The sequence below is a fragment of the Erinaceus europaeus genome, chromosome 19 (genome assembly GCF_950295315.1).
Source record: "Erinaceus europaeus chromosome 19, mEriEur2.1, whole genome shotgun sequence".
NCBI classification, from domain to species: domain Eukaryota; kingdom Metazoa; phylum Chordata; class Mammalia; order Eulipotyphla; family Erinaceidae; genus Erinaceus; species Erinaceus europaeus.
The window spans coordinates 19004559-19024940 of NC_080180.1; the positions used below are offsets into that span (position 1 = coordinate 19004559).

Consider the following 20382-nt stretch of genomic DNA (forward strand, 5'->3'; position numbering starts at 1 on the left):
TCTGGCTTATGGTGGTGCAGGGGATTGAACCTGGAACCTTGTAGCCTCAAGCATGAGTGTTTGTTTGCATAATCATTATGTTATCTTAATATCTTTCACTTTTATACTGCTCCTCAGACTTCTGTTCTGTCTGCTAAACTGGATGTTGCCCAATTTGGATTCAACAGTCTTGCTCAGATAAATTCATTAAATGTTTAATATGCCAAATTTAATTTATCTTAAAAAAAAAAGATTTATTGTTAACAAAAGGGGTGGAGTGTGTGAGAGAGAATCAGAACAGTGCTCTGACACGTGCAATGGCAGGGATGGAACTTGAGGCCTCAAGCTTGGGAGTCCTGTGTTTTAGACACTGAGCCACTCCCAGGCCATTCAGTTTATCTTTTAACAGTGCTGTTACTGAGTAGCTAGGAGCATAAGAGAGTATTCAGTTACATTCTTTCTCTGGGTCTCACTGGGCTCCGGGGTGATTATTTGCAGTCTGTCAGCCTTTCTTTTCCAAGTATCATCCTACCCCTATCTGAACCACTCACAGAGAGCAAGAACTCCCACTAACTGATGATGTTCTTGTCATATTTAACATCATTCACTGATGAGTTGTCATTTGTATTGTTCTGTGGGCTTTAGAACACCCACTCTGCCCAGTGGGAATTAACCTCTGAGCATCAACCTTAAGGTATTGTAGAGAGAAGTTCCTCCTTCACAGTCACTGGAAGGATGGAAAGAGAGATCTTGGGGGCCAGGTTGAGCACACACCTTACTACGGTGTGCAAGTACTCAGGTACAAGCCTCCAGGCCCCACCTGCAGGGGGAAGCCTCATAAGCAGTGAAGCAGTACTGCAAGTGTCTCTCTTCCTCCCTCTTTACCTCCCTCTTCCATCTCAATTTCTGTTTTTATCCAATAAATAAATAAAATAGTATGAAAAGAGAGAGAATGCAATTATGCAATTAAAACACTGAGCATGCCTGCTGACACGTAGGAAGTGTGTGCTCAGAGAGGATGACTGGCTATTTTTCACGGGTGCTGATTCAGGGACACTGGTCTCCAGTACTGTGGTCACAGAGGTGAAAGGTCAAGCTGCTGCTCCCCACACAGGACTCAAAACACTCCATCACATCCCTGCTTCCGTAGTAAATTTCCACTTTGTGCAATGATCCAAGGATGTTTGTTAATACTGGTAAGTTTTCTAACTTCCTTATTAGAAGAATGTTTGCCTTCTCTTTTATATTATTAAAATAACAGCTCTACATACCAATTATTCAGACCTCTCTCTTTATCTAAAATCCACATTCCCAGAAGGAGCCCTATAAACTTTCTTTCTGATTCTAAGGAAACTCTGCAACTTCCTGCCACTTCCCCTATTCATACACTTGTTGTAACATCTCCTCACTGTCCATTCAAGTTCATGATTAAAATAGGAAAGCAAACTTCCAAAAAGTCCAACTAGAAAGCCAGACAGCAAGTGTCACAATCTGAGTCATTACCGAAATACTGAAATTTGTTATTAATTGTTTTAAAAACAGTCAAGAATCTTAGCTATGCAAATCTGCAGAAGTGGCCAAGACTAAATTTCTCCTTTTATTTATTTATTTTTTGCCTAAACATTACAAGAGGCCTGCTTTGCCATTTATATTCATTTTCACTTTCAAGGAACCAGAAGAGATACTGAATGCATTTCACCAACAAATCATCAGCCAGAGAGCTACAAATCTGAGGAACATGTTAAAGAGAGAAGTGACTAAGTTATCTCGGCGGTATCCCAAGTTCCCACTCAACTTACTTGTGTTTAAATAACAACAGACCAATAGGTTCAGTTTGATTTTCTGCAGTTCTTTTCCTAGGTGCAAAATATGTTGAACCTATAAAGCTGAGGTGACTCAGCACATTCAAATTACAGACCCAAGGTTCTCTTTTTGCAGAGAGGGTTGAGGAGGTATCTGAATAAGGTTGTTATATTTATTTAAAGCTGGAAAAGGGAATCAAACATGCCTCTCCAGCCAAAAAAGGAAAGAGGGGAAGAGAGAGAGAAAGCAAAGATAAAAGAAAATTGTCATAAAACAATTCTATCAGATCGCTAAAAAGGGAGTGTAGTAATTAAAAACATCAGCATTTCAATTGCTCTGTGGGACATGGAGGAGGTGGGAACTTCACTGATGCAAAAATGATGGGGAAGCTGGTTCCTTTGCAGCTCTCTCTTTTTTTCCTCTCTCTCCCCTTGTGCTGGTGGGATCAGGTTTTCCCACTAGTAGGACAAACAGAATCCAGTGAAGAGGAAACAGGCATTGAGGAAAGCAATGCTGTTTATAAACTAGCAAGAGAGCTCTGCTCCTTTAGACAACAAAGACTGTGAAGCTGACACAGAGACTTCTGAGCTCTCTGCTTTTCTAGTGGTGCCTATGTTAGTGGTTCCCAAACCTTGTAGATATCAAAACCACAAGGGAGGTTTTCAGAAAGGTAGGGTTATATTCCTCTTCCGGCACTTACTTCTGATCAGTAGGTGTGGGGAGGGGCCCAAGAATCTGTGAAAGGCTCACCCAAGTGATTCCTGTGCCCCCCCCCCCCCCCCCCCGAGTCTGGGGATCAGATACAAAGGTGCAGCAAAGCAGACGGTGACTTACCTCCCCCAGGCCATCTGTAGGTTGTGCCAGTGAAAGGTCACAATAGTCCAAACTTTAGGAGGGTTCACTGTGGCGTGTTTGTTGCTAAATTGGGAGGAGTATTAATCGTTTCAAGAATATGTCTTGGGATTCATTAGAAAGGACCCTGGGAGGTAGTGCAGTAAATAAAGCATTGGACACTTGAACATTAGATTCCCTGGGTTCAATCTCTGGTGTCACATGTGCCAGAGTGACGCTGTGGTTCTCTATATAACAAACTTAAAAAAAAAAAAAAAGATACCCCATGATCCAGGAAGTGGAACAGTGGATAAAGTCTTGGACTTTCAAGTATGAGGTCCCAACTTTGATCCCCGGCATCACATAAACCAGAGTGTGCTCTGGTCCTCTCCCTCACCACTGATAAAATGCATGAGTTTTGTTAAGAAGAAAGATTCCTAACAAAATGCTATCTTTAAGGAGTTAATTTAGGGCATGACCTTGCCTCTGTTCCTGTTTATACTGATGAGCTACACATATTTTTGTCTGAAACAAAGAAGCCTCAGGCAGTCCTTGCACTTGCTAATTTCCTTCAATTCCCTCACAGCAACTCCAGGAAACAGTTACCTTTAAACCCATTTTATAGATGAGGAAGTAAAGGCTCAGAGAAGCAAACAGCTCCAGTGATAAAGCCAAGTGTTAAACCCTGACTAATTCTGTTGGCTGGTTGGTCATTCGGAGGAATTTACATGGTGATGTTTGGGTGGCTACACACGTTACAGATCCTCAGGCCTGGGGGCTCATCAGATATCCAGGAAACTCCAGTTATGTGGGCATTGTGACAGGCACTGGGCAGAGATAAAGATCTTGCCTTAGAAGGGCACTTGATACTCGGGTCAGACCTTTCCTTTCATAGGATTCTTTAATTCCATCCCTGGTGGCTCACTTCCTAACAAAGTCCCAAAACCTAGATATAGACCAGGTCCCCTGGGATAGAGCATACGTTCACACGTGCCCATAAACTAGGGCAAAATATATACCTGAATGCAAAAGTACACGAGTCTGCAGTGAGTACCACCCAACACTTCATCTGCACTATTCCAGCCTTTAGGTCCATGATTGTTCAACAATTTGTTTGGCTTTGTATGTTAACTCTCTTTTCAGCCACCAGGTTCCAGATGCCAGCATGATGCCGACCAGACTTCCCTGGATAGACAACCCCACCAATGTGCCTTGGAGCTCTGCTTCCCCAGAGCCCTTCGCCTCTAGGGAAAGAGAGAAACAGGCTGGGAGTATGGATCGACCCGTCAACGCCCATGTTCAACGAGGAAGCAATTACAGAAGCCAGACCTTCCACCTTCTGCACCCCACAATGACCCTGGGTCCATACTCCCAGAGGGATAGAGAATGGGAAAGCTATCAGGGGAGGGGATGGGATATAGAGATCTGGTGGTGGGAATTGTGTGGAGTTGTACCCCTCCTATCCTATGGTTTTGTTAATGTCTTCCTTTTTAAATAAATAAATAAAAATAAATAAATTTTAAAAAGAAGGGCACTTGAGGGGGGCAGATGGTTGGTGTACCCAGTTGAGCACATGTTCGAGGGCCAGGATCCAAGCCCTCCTTCTTCACCTTCAGTGGGGGAAGCTTCATTAGTATTGAAGCAGGTTTGTACCTCCATATCTCTCTCTCCACCTACACCTCTCAATTTCTGTCTTATTAAAAAAAAATGGAGGGAGCTGGGCGGTGGCACAAAGTGCAAAGTTCAAAGATCGGTGTAAGGATCCTGGTTCGAGCCCCCGGCTCCTCACCTGCAGGGGAGTTGTTTCACAAGCGGTGAAGCAGGTGTCTATCTCTCCCCCCTCTGTCCATTTCTCTCTTCATTTTTCTCTGTCCTACCCAACAACAATTAACAGCAATAACAACAACAAAAATGATAAACAAGGACAACAAAAGGGGGGAATCACATAATAAATAAAAAGTTAAATAAAAAAAAGGAAAAAATTAAAATAAGAGAAGGGAACTTGGGGTCTTCCCTTACTAGAGAAAAGAGAAGCAAAGGAAACTGACCCTGAGGTCCTCTTGGGCTTTGTCCTGTGTAGCCCAGCGTGCACCCTTAGGTTATCTCCTTCCCTGTGCTGGGCTCAGAGTTGTGTTCACTCAAATTCTGGGTGCAGAAGGTTCTGAGTTTCATTGGTGGGAGGGGCTCTCTGGGGCCCCCTTTGAAAACATTCACAGAGGATGTGGCTTAGAGATGAATGTGGAAGGATGAAAGAATTGTCTCTACACACAGCGGGACAGTGTGTTCCAGGCTGGTTATGCCTGGTCTGCCCGCTCTCACCGGGGGCTGCAGCAGTCACTGGACCGGCTATGCATCTTACAAAGTGAGCACACATGCCACCAAGAAGGCCGCCCTCTGAAGAGATGGAAGGCTGTCGCCACATTCCAGAGCCACCCTGGACTAAAGTTACAGGAGGGACCTCACTGGGGAAATCTCTCAGGCCTGGAGTCAAGGGGCTGGCCTCTTGTTGTACCTGGTGTGAGGGCATGTTTTGGGCAGCCACTGAGGTAAGTGAGGTACAGGGTATCCCAATATCTCCAAGGAGGTGTGCAAAGATTCGGTCATCAGCCAAGCCTAAACACAAGGAGCCCCACCTGACAGAAAAAGGCAGAGTTTGGTTTTGAATATGCTGAGTTTGGAATGCCTACAAGATAAACTTTTTATTAACTGGACAGTTGGGTAGAAATGCAGATTGAGGACTGGGGAGACAGCTTAATGGCTATGCAAAAATAGTTTCCTGCTTGAGGCTCTGAGGTCACAGGTTAAACCCTCTGCAGCTGAGCCAAGTTTCTGAGGGCAGTGGTAGCACACAACAGACATTCATGTCGAAGGCACCAGAGATTCCAGGTTCAATCCCCAGTACCACCAGAAGCCAGAGTTGAGCAACACTCTGGTCAAAGAAAAAGAAAAAAATGCAAATTGAAAGAAGAGTCAGAGAGAAAAGAAGAAATTCGTGAGTGCAGGATCCTACTGTAGCCCTGGAGATGGGGCTTCCCAGAACAGTGATTCGCAGCCCAGAAAGATGACTCAGTCCTCAGCACTACGTATTACAGAGTGGTGCTCTAGTCTTTCTCAATCTCTATCTCTTTCTCAAATTCTCTTTCTCTAGCTCTCATTCATGCTTATGAAGCAAATAGATAAACAGAGTCCTAATCCTAGCACTGACTTGGTTCAAAATGGTAGCTCTGACACAGGCTCCTCAGAAACACAGAAACACGCAAGAGTGACTTGTGAGAGTCAGCAGCATGCCAGGCACTGCCCTGGACCAGGAGACTGGACCAAGAGAACCAACCACAGAGTGCTCACCTTGGAGGGGAAACAGTGGGAAAAGCACAGGAGGGAGGAAGAAAAGAGGCAGGATGGCGGGGTGGACAGAGATGACTGGGAGAGGCCCAGATTAGAGGTCAGGTACAGCCTGGGTCTATACTTGCTCCTAGACTTGAGATGGCACAATCCTTGCGGAGGGTGACCTAAACTCAAGGTGTCTCCCAAAGCTTTTACATGCATTATCCCATTTAATCTTTATAACCACCCAAAGAGGTTAGGACTGTGATTACACACCACCTTAAAAATAAGGATACCAGGGAGTCGGGAGGCGGTGGGTGCAGCAGGTTAAGCGCATATGGCGCAAAGTGCAAGGACCAGCGTAAGGATACCGGTTCGAGCCCCCAGCTCCCCACCTGCAGGGGAGTCGCTTCACAAGTGCAGGTGTCTGCCTTTCTCTCCCTCCTCTCTCCATTTCTCTGTCCTATCCAACAACAATGACATCAATAACCATAACAATGTTAAACAACAAAGGCAACAAAAGGGAAAATAAATACATATAAAAAAATTTTTAAAAATAAGGAAACCAAACCACAGATATGTTAACTTCCTACACAGAGAGTGAGGCTGGGGAAGAAGAGCCTGACCCAGGCAGACAAGTTTCAGAATCCATGCTTTTACCTGCTGCTCTAATGGCCACTTCACTGCCTGCTCACTGCTCAGAAAAACGCTCAAGTGGTCGAAGTGCTCGGCAGTCCAGTGCAGTGGTTAAGAGCACAGAGGCTGTGTCTAGAAATAGTATGTGGTCGGCATTTACTGTACCCTTATTTAAAGCTCGACAGCTTTGTAGACAAGTGGTCAGAAGCCACACATGTAAATGCCAGCTCACAGGTCACTAATTCTGTAAGCTGGGGACAAGTGCTTCTCTGGACCTCAGGTTGTGTTCATCTGTGAGATGGATCGAATGCATTCAGTGCAAAGATTATCCTGAAGATAATGGTCTCTCGCCCACAAGAAATGACACAGGGAACCAGGTGGTGGCCCATCTGGTAGAGCACATATGTCACCATGTGCATGGACTTCAGTTCAAGCCCCTGGTCCCCACCCATGGCGGGGGGAGCTTCACAAACAGTGCTGCAGGTCTCTCTCTTTCTCTCTCCCTTTGTATCTCCCTCTTCCCTCCCAATTTCCTTCTGTCTCTATACAAAATAAATAACAATAGATAAAAAATAAATAGGGAGTCAGGTGGTAGTGCAGCGAGTTAAGTGCAGGTGATGCAAAGTGCAAGAACCGGTGTAAGGATCCCAGTTCGAGCCCCCGGCTCCCCACCAGCCAGGGAGTCACTTCACACATGGTGAAACAGGTCTGCAGGTGTCTGTCTTTCCCTCCCCCTCTCTGTCTTCCCCTCCTCTCTCCGTTTCTCTCTGTCCTATCCAACAACAATGACATCAATAACAACAACAACAAAAGCAACAAGGGCAACAAAATTGGAATAAACAAACAAACAAACACATACATACATACATGATCCAGCATAGTCTAGTGCCCAAAGATGCTAGAGAGAGCTCATTGCAGAGCTACAGGGGCTTTCTCAGCACAGACCAGGCACCAACAACCAGGTGGCTGACTGTCCCTCATGAGTAATAACTAAATAAAATGGGGACAAATATAGGTCGGTAAAGAGGTGTAAAGTCACTTGGAGAATTGCTCCAGGTCTTACTAAATCTTAAGGATAATTCAATTTATATTACCTGATACTGTAAAAGTTAGCATGGAGGTCAGAGAGACAGCATGATGATTAAGCAAAAGACTTTCATGCCTGAGGCTCTGAGGTCCCAGCACCACCATAAAGCCAGAGTTAAGCAGTGCTCTGGTCTCTCTCTCTCTCTCTCTCTCTCTCTCTCTCTCTGTGCATACCCTTTGTTTTTTTGCCTCCAGGGATATTGCTGGGGCTCAGTGCATGCACTACAAACCCTCTGCTCCATTTGCTCCATTTTGAGGCCATTTTCCCCATTTTGTTGCCTTTCTTATTATTACTGTTGCCACTGCTGTTATTGTTGTTAGATAGGACAGAGAGAAATGGAGAGAGGAGGGGAAGACAGAGAAGGGGAGAGAAAGATAGACACCTGCAGACCTGCTTCACCGCCTGTGAAGCAACCCCCTTGCTGGTGGGAAGCCAGGATCTCGAACCCGGATCCTCACTTTGGTCCTTGCGCTTCTGCAGTGTCATGTGTGCTTAACCTGCTGCGCTACTTCCCGGCCCCCTCTGTGGATCTATCTTTCAGTATCTCTCTCCTCTCTCCCTCTCTCTCATTAAAATAGAGTGTCAGGTGGTAACACACCTGGTTGAATACACACATTACCATGTGCAAGGACCCAGGTTCAAGCCCCTAATTCCCACCTGCAAGGGGGGGGTCAAGAGCTGTGAAACAGTGCTGCAGGTGTCTCTCTAGACCCTCTGTCTTCACCCTTCCCTCTCAATTTCTTTCCATCTCCATCCTAAATAAATAAATAAATAACTGCAAAAAAAGATAATAAATTTAAACACTATCTAAACAACATAAAAATGAATAAAACTACATTTTTTTTGTTTGTTTGTTAACCAGAGCACTGTTCAACTCTGGCTTATGCTGGTGCAAGGGATTGAACCTGGGACTATATCGTTGTCAGACAGGACAGAGAAAAATGGAGAGAGGAGGGAAAGACAGAGAGGGGGAGAGAAAGACACCTGCAAATCTGCTTCACTGCCTGTGAAGAGACTCCCCTGCAGATGGGGAGCTGGGGGCTGGAACCTGGATCCTTTCCGCCAGTCCTTGAGCTTCTCACCAAGTGCGCTTAACCCGCTGCGCTACTGCCTGACTCCCAAAACTATACATTTAAAAAAAAAAAGAAAAGAAAGTTATCATGGAAACACAAAAGGTAAGTTGACTTATGTGAAACTCAATTTATCCCAGTGACTCAATCAGAAAGGGCAGACTTCTACTGTATTATCCATTTCTCCCTCTGTCCTCCTCACCGGAGGAGAGTAGAAAGAAACACACAGACAGCAACATGAGAACAAAGTAGCTGGGGGTCGGACGGTAGTGCAGTGGGTAAGCGCACGTGGTTCGAAGCATAAGGATCCCGGTTCCAGCCCCTGGCTCCCCACCTGCAGGGGAGTCTCTTCACAGGTTGTGAAGCAGGTCTGCAAGTGTCTATATTTCTCTCCCCTTCTCTGTCTCCTCCCTCCATTTCTCTCTGTCTTATCCAACAATGACATCAATAACAACAATAATAATAACTACAATAGTAAAACAACAAGGACAACAAAAGGGGAAAGAAAATAAAACAAAGTAGCTCTTGGGAAGAACAGACACTAAAATCCCAGAGTTCTATGCAAGTGTCCATCACAGGGTCCACACTGTTTGATTATCTGTGGTGGTTCACAACGACAGCTGTAGCCAGAAGGATAAGGGGATGGTGATGAAGAGAGAATCTGACCGTGATTTCAGAAGTCAAAGCCTGGTTACCCAAGATGGTCTTGGAAGAGAACCCCAGCAAGGCCCTGAGAAGCAGGACTCTGCCTGCCTACATCCACCACCCTCTACTTGGGACCACTCAGTCACAGGGCGCCTCTGTTCCTGTGGACGCCCAGGCCATTGCTGCGTGGAGGCTACATCTACGTTTGTTCCAGCTCTGCAACACATCTGGTCTGTGATTGAGTTTCACACTACTGGCTCGGCAGGGATGTAGCCTCCTCTGTAAAGCCTTTCTGAGCACCTGCCCTGCTAAGGCTCCCCCCACCTGCCCAAGCCTGTGTCCTTGCCACTCCCACCCCAAGCAGAATCATGCTAACTTTTTGTGTGTGTGTCTTTTCTTTTCTTTTCTTTTCTTTTCTTTTCTTTTCTTTTCTTTTCTTTTCTCTTCTCTTCTCTTCTTTTCTTTTCTTTTCTCTTCTTTTCCTTTCTCTCTTCTCTCCTCTCCTCTCTCTCTTTTTTTTTAATTGCCACCAGGGTTATCACTAAGGCTCAGGGTTGGCATTACAAATCCACAACTCCCTGTGGCCCTATCTTTATTCCTTCCTTCCTTCCTTCCTTCCTTCCTTCCTTCCTTCCTTCCTTCCTTCCTTCTTTCCTTCCTTCCTTTCTCCCTTCCCTCCCTCACTCCCCCTGCCCTCCTTTCTTTCTCATTCTCTCTCTTTCTTTTTTTTTAATTTTTATTTTATTATTTGACAGGACAGATAGAAATTGAGAGGAAAGGGGGAGACAGACACCTAGAGACTTGTTTGTGAAACATCCCCCCTATAGGCGAGAACTGGGGAGCTTGAACCCGGGTCCTTGCACATGGTAATGTGTGTGCTCGACCAGTGTACCACCTCCAGGCCTCTCTGTTTAGTTTCCTGATAGGACTGAAAACTGAAGAAAAAAAAAAAATCTTATGAGAACGATGATTTTTTTTTTCTGGCTTCCCTGCCCCTCCCCAGTTTCTGTGAAAATTTGTAAGCTCCATGCGTTCTGGATATTGTCTTTCTTGTTCACCCCTATATTCCCAGCACCTGGCAGGAAGGAAAGAACTCAATAAATATTTATTGAATCAATAAAGGAATGCAGAAAGCATGATCAAGTTGCAGAGGCACAGAGGTAAACGCTGAGTTTGAGAAAATGGTGAGCAGCTCAGGCTGGAGCAGCTGAGCCTGGAGAGATGGCTCTGCAGACGGGACCTGGGTTGGCCCAGCAGACCATGGGGTGCCTCCAAAAGTGGCCAGGGGACAATGCTGACAGAGCTGCCATGTCCTGTCCTGGGCAAAGACTGCAAGAAGAATGGGTTGAAACAAAGTGAGAGAAAACACTTGTTATACCTCAAACTGATAAAAGAAAATGTTGTCAGACAACTGTTGGAAAGTATTTGGGAAAACAATTTTCAAATAATATCTCTTGCAAAAGGAATTGGATATATTCAAAATATAGCAATTCTCTAGCGAGGTATCTAGCCTAAGAAATGGCCGCCTTTATTACACATATGTGAAAATGAGACAAGTGGGCCAGGTGGTGATGCACCCTGGTGAGCACACACAGTACTACATGCAAGGACCCAGGTTCATATCCCCAGTCCCCACCTGCAGAAGGGAAGTTTCACACGTGGTAAAGCAGCAACTGTCTTTCTCTCTCCCTCTCTATCTCTTCTTCCCCTCTCAGTGTCTCTCTGTCCTATTGAATAAAATAAATAAATAAATAAATAAATAATCAAACATTTTTCATATCAAGAAAACATATTTACTAATGGACTGAGTAATAAAATGTTTTATTCACACCATAATTTTTAAAGTATGCACCTATTTGTCACACACATATTTACTATATATATACACATGTATACTGTGCAATGTAGATATGTAAACATGGATTTATTTCAAAGACAATGTTCAGTAAGGAAATCACAGGACAGATATATATGGTCCATAAGACAATACCATGCATTAATTATGGGTACACTTAAGTAAAAAAAATTCAAACACACACTGAACAAGGGCTCTGTGAGGTGAGATTTGAAGGAGAGAATAGAATTCAAAATGTTTGTTTATCTCCAATATTTATTTCATCAAAAAATTAAAATATGTATGTAAAAATGATAACATATGTTAATTTTGGGTGATGATATAGTATTTAATGAAATCAAAAGAGATGTTAGACACAAAAACTAGTAGCATGTCAGGACAGCTTGGATTAGTGGAGAGTGTAAGGAGGGGGGGCCAGGCGGTGGTGCACGTGGCTGAACATACATGTTACAGTGCTCAGGGATAAGAGTTCAAGCCCCCAGTTCCTATCTTCAGGGGGAAAGCTTTGCGAGTGGTGAAGTAGGGCTGCAGGTGTACCCCTTCCCTCTCGATTTCTGGCTCTCCCTATGCAGTAAATAAATAAAGATATATATTTTTAAAGATTGACTGATTTATTCATTAAGAGTGATAGGCGGAGAGAGAGAGAATCAGACATCACTCTGGTACATGTGCTGCAGGGATTGAACGCAGGACCTCACACTTGATGAGAGTTCAATGCTTTATCCACTGTACCACCTCCAGGACCACAAATAAAGATAATTTCAAAAAATATTAAGAAGAAAATGTAAAGATGGCAAAAGGGGACAAGAAATAAAAATAAACTTTTTTAGTTTTAATGATGAAAGGTGGATTGCCATTAAAAGAACTAAGAAGCACTGGATCTCATTGTAGAAGCGTTTGCAGAGTGGGTGGGGCATCTTAGTGAAGAAAGAATTCAAAGCCCAGGCTGATGATAAGTAGCTGTTCTGGAAAACAAGGAAGAAAATGGATGTCTCAACTGATTTCCCACCAAACAAACAAACAAACAACCCCCCAAAAAACAGCTTTTACAGTCACTAGAGAATTGAGCCCTCCCACCTTTTTATTTTCTTGGTTATTTACAAGACAGAGAGAAACCCAAGCACAGTGTCTGTACTGAGAAAATGTCAGCCTTTTGGAAAATCAGATTACTAAATTTTAACCCACACTTGTAGAAAACCTGAAGGTTTGATCTCTGATTATCTGTTAGCCACTCTCATCAGGCAACTCACTAACTTTCAGAAAGCAGCATAGATGAATAAAGCAAACAGCACAAATCCACACTGTTGAAAAAAAATTCAAATATAAGCTTCATGGTGATCATGGCATCTCCCCAGTAAACTACAAAACATAAGCTTCTATTTTGAAAACAAACTCCCTATTCTTTCATGGAGATAACTTTTTAATTATCGAAAGAATGCCACTGATTGTTATTCAAATGTACCTCTCTTCTGTCTCATATTTGCATTTTTGCATTGTGCTTTCCTAGCCATTTATAAAGTCTTTTGCAACCCTGGAAAAAGTCAATAGTCTTAGCTCTTCTCTAAAGAGGGAAACAGAAGACTGTGGGCGGCTGGTCAGGGTGACTCACGGGCAAGGGCAGAGTCAATATTGGAGCTCAGAACCCTGGAGCCTGACATTCCCAGTTCCTAAAACCACAAGCCTTGTGTTAACCCCACAGAATATGCTCCTTTGTGACACTATGCTTCTTGGAGGCCTGGGGACTGGAATGTCTGTTTCCAAAGTCTCCTTCCAAATCAGGCAGCAGTTAGAAAGAAGCTCTGGCCTGTGTGGAGTCTAACAGTTCCTCATTCTACGAATTTCGGTATTCTACTCTCTAACCTTTGTTTTTCAATAAGACAGCTAAATTCCACTGACACAGTCAACCCAACAGTGGAACCCAGCAGTCTCCATAATCAGCGTGATGTTGCCAGGGTTCTTTGAGGCTTTTCTTGCATGCTTGCAGACCAGACTATCCAGATGTATTGGTAGTATTTAAACTATTTGCAGTTTTGTGTGTTTGTTAGAGTTAGTGCTATCTTAGACACGCTGAGCTAACAGCCACCAGGCTGGTCTGCTGACCTTACAAAGCTAAACAGCAAGCAACTGTGTATATAAGGATTTAAGAGATATGTATATATTTTTTTTTACCAGAATGAAGTTGCTATGTAGTCATCCAGTGCAACCGGTGTTTCTTTCCATTAACAATTGAGGAATTCATAACACTTGAAATGAAATGAAGTAGTGGGAGAAACAAAACTCAAAAATGAATATACTAACATTTAGTTTAACTGACAAGATCAGATATTTTTAGTTGAAACACCAACTCAACTATAATTTTTGATCATGCCTTTCTTATGGGACTTTAGAATATTTTACAAATATTTATTATTGATACTATTAGGTATTTCTCATTTCAATACAGAGGTTTTTTTTTTTAATTAAGCTTTAAAAAGATCTGTTTATTTATTGACATGACGGGAGTTGGGGCAGGGGACTCTGGTACATGCAAAGCCGGAGACTGAACTCAGGACTTCCAGCTTCCAAGAGTCCAATATTCTAGCTACTTTGCCACCAAAGTCACAGTTAGTTCATAGCAGAAACCAAATAAAAGCCCATACTTAATTCAGCAGTTAAGAATTTGATATAGTATGTGTTCTTTTAGCGAGAAGACGCAGCCTCATTTTATTTCCCTTAAGAAACAATCTACATATGAATAAAGGTAATCACGTTGAAATAGGAAGTCACAATGAACTATTAGCAGCCCCTTTCTTGAATCAACTAATAACACTCAAAATTGTACTTTAAATATGCTAAGAAAAAATGCCCTATCATAATTTTTATCTACAAGTTTAAGCTTTCACCATTATTAAAATGTTATACATTTTCCTTTGCTGTTGCTAAAATATTCATAAACTAATATACAAAGCACCAGTCACAACACACAGGAATTCATCATCCACTCTCAGTCCATTACTCTTGCCAAGGTCAGTATTGAGTATTCCTGAAATTTCCACTTGTAGAATGAATAGATGTTTTGTAAGGATTATCTATTCAGGCAGAAAAAAAGGGGGGGGGTGGAGAGGATGAAAACAAGAAACAATTAGCTATTCAACTGGCACCGAGCAAATTCCAAGTATGAAATCCTTTGTTTGTTTTTATTTTGTTTTTGTTTTTCTTACCTACCTTAGGACTCCAATCTATGAAAGAAAAAAAAAAAAACTTACATCTTGTGAGAATCTTCTAGAGTCTTCCTACAGACCTCTGTGGAGATGTTGCTGTCAGCTTTGGCTTTATTTTGCAGCCAGGGACTAGAACCCAGAGCTCTATTTGCATTTCAACACCCTCCTTTGTTTTCTGTGCCTCCAGAGGTTCAGCCAGTTCAAATAGCAGGTAGGCAGTTAGATCATTGGAATGGTCTTAGAAAACTCAAAGGAGAAAACTTATGCAAACAATGAGGTTATTTTTGCTAGGAAAACAAAACAAAAAAAAAAGGACCACTTACTTCATCAGTCAAGCCTACAAAGCCCTAGCTCGATGCCTTGTTAAAAATTTACCTTAGATTGTTCTTAATTCTCTTCGCCATGAAGAGGGAAGAGCGATGGGGGACAGGAGCAGGGAGACTGCCTCCTGGAATTCCTCCTGAATAAATATCAATAAAATGTTCAAACGTGCAGAGGAATTTGCAGATTGTGATATCAAGTTGCATTGTGAGAGAAACAGCCTCTGACGGTTGATGCAGTTCTCTTGCACAGAACTGAGGACATTAAAGGGGGGAAATGCCTATTAAGCAGAGACTGGAGAGTGACAGGTACACAGCCAGTCTCAGCACTGAAGGACACCCAGTGCCAGGTGCTGCCGGTGTATAATTCCTGCCAGCCCCACTCTGACGACTGCACAGTCAAGACTCCCAAATATGGCCCACATGGCAACTTTCCAGGAGTCTGATATTCAGGCACATACAAGCCAATAAACATTTGCAAAGTAGAGGAATTTTAACAGGCACATCCCAGGGTCGGGGCTGGAAGTCAAGAGTTTCGGAAAAGACTAGAATTATAATGGGGTCAATAGTGTCATTGCTTTGCAGTAGAAGGGACCATAAAGTTCATTTAATCAAAGTTCATAGTTGGGTAGTTTGTGACAGGCTCAGATCTAGGGATCCACAAACTATCTGGACTTCTGAAGGTTAGCCATCACCTACAAATGGAGGCAAAGACTTCAAAAGGTCTGAACTTGTCAACACGGAAAACGTCACCTGAGAAACTACTGGTTCAAGCCTTCAGTGCTTTGAATTCCTCTCCTTTCAGTTTGCATGATCTATACTTTGAAATACTGGAGCCCTCAATCTATGGATTCTTCTCCATTCTCCCAACACATCAGTCCTCTGCTTTTCTCACTTTTTTTTTAACTTTAAAAATGTATTTATTTATTCATGAGAAAGATAGGAGGAGAGAAAGAACCAGATATCACTCTGGTACATGTGCTGCTGGGGATCAAATTCTGAACCTCATGGTTGAGAATCCAATGTTTAATCCACTGCACTACCTCCCAGACCACTCACTCTCTATTCAGTTTAGACTCCAAGCTCTGTTAGAATATCCTTCTTGCAGGTGGTGCAAAGTGCAAGGACCAGTGTAAAGATCCCAGTTCAAGCCCTCGGCTCTCCGCCTGAAGGGGAGTTGCTTCACAAGCGGTGAAGCAGGTCTGTAGGTGTCTATCTTTCTCTCCCTCTCTCTGTCTTCCCCTCCTCTCTCCATTTCTCTCTGTCCTATCCAAAAATGACGACAGCAATAATAACTACAACAATAAAACAAGGGCAACAAAAGGGAATAAATAAATAAATATTAAAAAAAAAAAGAATATCCTTCTCACTGATCCCTTAAACTTCCTTCTCCCCTGTGTTTCTTGTGATTTCATCTAGGGAAGCGTCAGGTCTGGGTAAGCCCACCCTCCTCCAGTTTCTTACTTGCCTGTGGGCAGTCAAACTCTGTGGGAGATGGTTAAAAAGATGGGCCAGTTGTGGTCACCAACTTCAAATGGACTCTCCACATCTTTTAAAGATTTGTTTTGAGCAGGGGTAGATAACACAATGGTTATAGAAACAGACTCTTATGCCTGCCCGAGGCTCCAAAGTCCCATGTTCAATCTCCTGCGTCACCATAAGCCAGAGCTGAGCAGTGCTCTGGTAAAAAAATTAAAATTTACTTATTTTTTAATTTTAATTTTTTATTTTCCATTTTGTTGTCCTTGTTGTTTTATTGTTGTAGTTATTGTTGTTGGATAGGACAGAGAGAAATGGAGAGAGGAGGGGAAGACAGAAAGGGGGAGAGAAAGATAGACACCTGCAGACCTGCTTCACCACCTGTGAAGCGACTCCCCTGCAGGTGGGGAGCCGGGGCTTGAACTGGGATCCTTACACTGATCCTTGTACTTTGTGCCACATGCGCTTAACCTGCTGCGCTACCACCCAACTCCCCATAAAACTATTTTATTCTTTATATGTAAGGAAAAGAGAGTGTCACATGAGGCAGATGGGAAAAACACAAGCCAGAGCACCAGTCCAGCACTTTCAAGGCCAGGGATCAAACTGGGAGACTTTGGTACAGACGCTCGGTACTCTCCCAGCTGAGCTATCTACCTCATGGCCAGACTCTCAACACTTTCTAACAAATTACAAATTTCTCACTTCACCTCAAGTTCCAGCAACTAGCTAACCAGAATGCCCACTATTCTGAAACGTGTAGCATTTCTTTCTCTCCCTTTACTTCTTCATCTTCCATTGTCCAACGAGAACTTTTCTTGACTTCTTTCTTCTTCTAACCAGGCCCCTCCCAGGTGAACACCAGTGGGATTCTTCCTCTGTGTATAAAATCCCTCCACTTGGACTTTGGGTTCACTCTTCATTATCAAAAACAAGTGTCACTTTCTTCTTAGATCACATCAATTGGATTAAAAAAAAACACCTTGGGTCTGGGTAATGATACACCTGGTTAAGTGTGCACATTACAGTGCACAAGGACCTGGGTTCAAGGCCCCAGTCCCCACCCGATGGGGGAAAGCTTGGTGGTGAAACAGGGCTGTAGGTGTTTCTCTGCCTCTCTCCCTCCCTATCTCCTTCTTCCCTCTAAATTTCTCTCTGTTCTACCAAATAAAATTAAGATTTTAACAAAATAATAAAATAAATTAGGAGTTCAGGTGGTGGCACACCTGGTTAAGTGCACAAGAACCTGGGTTCAAAGCCCTGGCACCTTCACCTTCACCACTCCTGAAAGCTTCATGAATGGTGAATCAGGGCGGCAGTTGTCTCTCTGTCTCTCTCTCTTCCTCTCAATTTCTCTCTGTCTCTATCCAATAATAAATAAATAAAAGATAAGGAAAAGAAAAAAAGGATGATGGGGGTAGATAGCACAATGGTTCTGCAAAGAGACTCTCATGCCTGAGGCTCCCAAGTCCCAGGTTCAGTCCTCCACACCACTATAAGCCAGAGCTGAGCAGTGCTCTGGTAAAAAGAAAAAAGAAAAAAAGAAATAAAAAAGAAAAAGAAAAATCTTTAAAGAATAAATTAAATAAACCATTAAAAAATGATTCAAAATGTATCTCAGCTCCAGTCATTTCTCATCAACAACACTGTGGACATAACATCTTCATCCAGACTTTGCAGTACCCCAGTTTTCATCACTGCTCTGCATCCCCACACACTGTCTGTCTCAACACAGTGACCTCTTAAATCACGACTCACAGCACATTGCTGATCTCCTCAATCTCAATAACTTTCCAAAAACTCTACCAGCACTGTCCAATCAAGCTTTCGGTGAGGACGGCTTGGGCCGCCAGCCCCAAGTGGCAGCAGATCCGTAGAAATGGGGCTGCTGCATCTGAGGATATGACATTTTTGATATCGTAATTAATTCACATTAAAAGAGGCACCTGTACCTTATTATGGCCATAAGGAGAACACGACCTCTTACCCCCCAGCCTCCTTCCTGACCAGGGAGGTTGCTCAGTAGACAACACCAGGCTTGCATTTGTGATGTCCTGGTCTGATTCCTGGCAATGAATACACCAGAGCAGTACTCTAAGCTGGCGCTCCTCCTCTCTCTCTCTCTCTCTCTCTCTCTCTCTCTCTCTCTCTCTCTCTCCTGGGCTACAGACCTCTCTGGCCTGGATTCACCACACTGAATTCCTTACTGGAACATTTCAGGCATGTTGCTGTCTCAGGGCCTTTGCTTTTGGTGCCTGAGGCAACTTTCCCAATATTCATGTGACAACCTCAGAGCTTCTTACTTCAGTCAGTCAGACCGCATGCCAGTATCCTCTAATGAGAGACTCTGGTCTGACCTTATCTACCCCAGACAACACCTTTTCACGCTGGGACTCTGCCCTTTTCTTTTACAGCATTTATCTGCATCTGTTAAATCATGTTTGTTGTTGTACTTAGTGTCTGTCTCCTCTACCAGGGCAGGATCTCTGTTTTATCCACAGCCCTAAATAAACAAGGCCTGGTTCATTAATAGATACTAGGGTAAAAAAAAAGCTGAGTTTGAGGAACTAACAGTGTCAACCCTCTAAACCTTGGACCCAGCCCTCTCCTGTAGCATTCCCTAGGGACAGACTACTGAATTGGGTTCTTCTCTAAATATAGATCCTCACTCACAAGAGGACAGCTGGGTGCTTTAACTATATTAGCTTTAATCTGCACGACAGCCCAGTATGGAAACAGAGAGGTTAAGCAAACTGCTCCAGCCCAGCTCGAGTGACCTTCACCTTCCTTTTCATGATGTGGTTTTCATTGTCTCTAAGAAAACCCTCCCAGGGGCAGCTGCAAAGATACACATTGAAGTGGCCACATAACCTCATGATAAACCTCTCTTCTTACTCTATCCTCTCGCTAGAGAGAGAGAAAAAAAAAGAGCAACTGCTTCTGAAATAAACTAAGTGAAAAATAATCTGGGGCCAGGGAAATGGTTCAATTGGTAGAAGCTTCAGAAGTGCGTGCCTGGGGGTCCCGGTTCAATTCACTTGTGCCAGAGTGGTGCTCTGGCTTGTCTCTTTCTGTCTCCTGCAAAAACTGTCTGTTTCATGGGTAGTAAACAAATCTTTAAAAAGGAAGATGATCTAGGGCTGGGTGGTGGAACACCTGGTTGAAAGCACGTGTTACCACGCTCAGGAACCCAGGTTCAAGGCCCCAGCCTGTATATGCAAGGGGAAAGCTTCACAGGTGGTGCAGGGCTGCAGGTGTCTCTCTCACTCTCCCTCTCCCCCCTTTCCTCTTGATTTTTCTGTCTCAATCCAGTAAATAAGTAAACAATAAAACATTTTTAAAATGCAGAATCTTTAACAAAGAAAAAGAATCTTTTGCAGTGAATAGAAAGCCAATACTACTCCTATTCTCATCTTACTCCTCCTCTAAATGTCTCATGTCTTCCTTCCTTGTGAAATCGCCTTTAGATTTTCAAAATGCTAAAGAAAATACTGTTGGCCTTCATGTTCGACAGTATTGCTGCTGAGAGTGCTATTTTTAATGCTATAACTTTTGCAGTCAGCAAATAAAGTAATGGTCAGTACATTCAAGACCAGTTGTACAGATTAGATCAACTTCCTCTTACCCTGCTGGCCAAGAGTGCGTGCTCTTTCTCTTCTTGGTTTGATATTTAATATATTAATGAAGAAGCAGGGATGGCCCACGTGAATTCAAGAATTCCAGCCATGAGTGCTGAAATAGTTCTCACCATTTGTCCTAATTGCATTTGCTGTGAAATCTCAGAGTGGAAATGTCCAGCTACAAACGCCGATTTGGGTTTCACATCCTGTTCTTTTCCATTGTTGCTTGACAGAAAGGCCAGAGAGAGGGAAATTACATCTCTGGCTACAAAAAAACAAAGATACCACTGGGATTGCCCACTAAGCTGGGGATCAGAAAAACTGGAAGACTTTGAGACTCTGGTGTCTGACATCCTAGCTTGCCAGGGGAGGAACTCTAGGTCAATCAAACAGTTTGCAGCAGGGGACAAACACTATATCACATGTAGCCAGCACAAGGCCTCCTCACTGCCTGGTGGTCAGTGCCTTCTCATCCAGATGCAGTGACTGTCTGCCCCTAGATGTGGGGGGGGGGGGGGGGAGAGGGAAGAGGA

General features: G+C 43.4%; 1 long non-coding RNA gene across 1 annotated transcript; it reads right to left on the reverse strand.

Moving 5' to 3' along the window:
• Positions 1-11213: 11213 nt before the first annotated feature.
• On the reverse strand, positions 11214-18819 carry LOC132534720 (uncharacterized). The gene is made up of 3 exons (XR_009546432.1): positions 18217-18819; positions 13400-13473; positions 11214-12195 (listed from the first exon to the last, which is right to left on the reverse strand). It is a non-coding gene; the product is annotated as an uncharacterized LOC132534720 (long non-coding RNA).
• Between the last annotated feature and the right edge of the window lie 1563 nt (positions 18820-20382).